Source organism: Pteropus vampyrus, unplaced genomic scaffold, assembly GCF_000151845.1.
Source record: "Pteropus vampyrus isolate Shadow unplaced genomic scaffold, Pvam_2.0 Scaffold287, whole genome shotgun sequence".
In the NCBI taxonomy this organism is placed as follows: domain Eukaryota; kingdom Metazoa; phylum Chordata; class Mammalia; order Chiroptera; family Pteropodidae; genus Pteropus; species Pteropus vampyrus.
In genome coordinates this window covers 1,230,170-1,230,695 of record NW_011889068.1, presented here as the reverse complement: position 1 = coordinate 1,230,695, position 526 = coordinate 1,230,170, and positions in this window count along the sequence as shown.

Here is a 526-nt window from a genome sequence, read left to right as displayed (position 1 = left end):
TCTACCCTAAACCTATAATCACTTTTTCAGCAGTGGTCCTGATGTTGGCACTTGGACATCCCATCAGCACCTTAACTTGACTAGAAGCACATTCATCAGTCTCACTTGCCCTTGAACTTCCTGCTGACATCTCAGTTTCTGGCACCATCATTCTTTCAGCGACCCAAGCTCAAAATCCCCAGCCTCTCTAATTTTTCTTCTCTGTTCGTCTTCTACAGTTTTTACTCAGGAATATCTGCAGAATCCATCTATTCTCTCCCATCCCCACTCCACCCGCCTCTCATCTCACATCTCCGCCATCCTGCCCCAGCACTTATCAAGCCACCCTGTGTTCCACTGGCAGATTGGTCATCAGCCCCAACACCATCACACTGAACTCCTCTGAAACGCCAGCAATAGAACCCATCGCCTACAGGATGAGTCCTCCACATCTGAATGCCAGTGCCTCGTCATTCCTCTGACCAGATTGTCATTCTTCCCTTGGAGAGAGAGGGTAAATGCAAAGGATGGTGAAGGATGTAGGGTG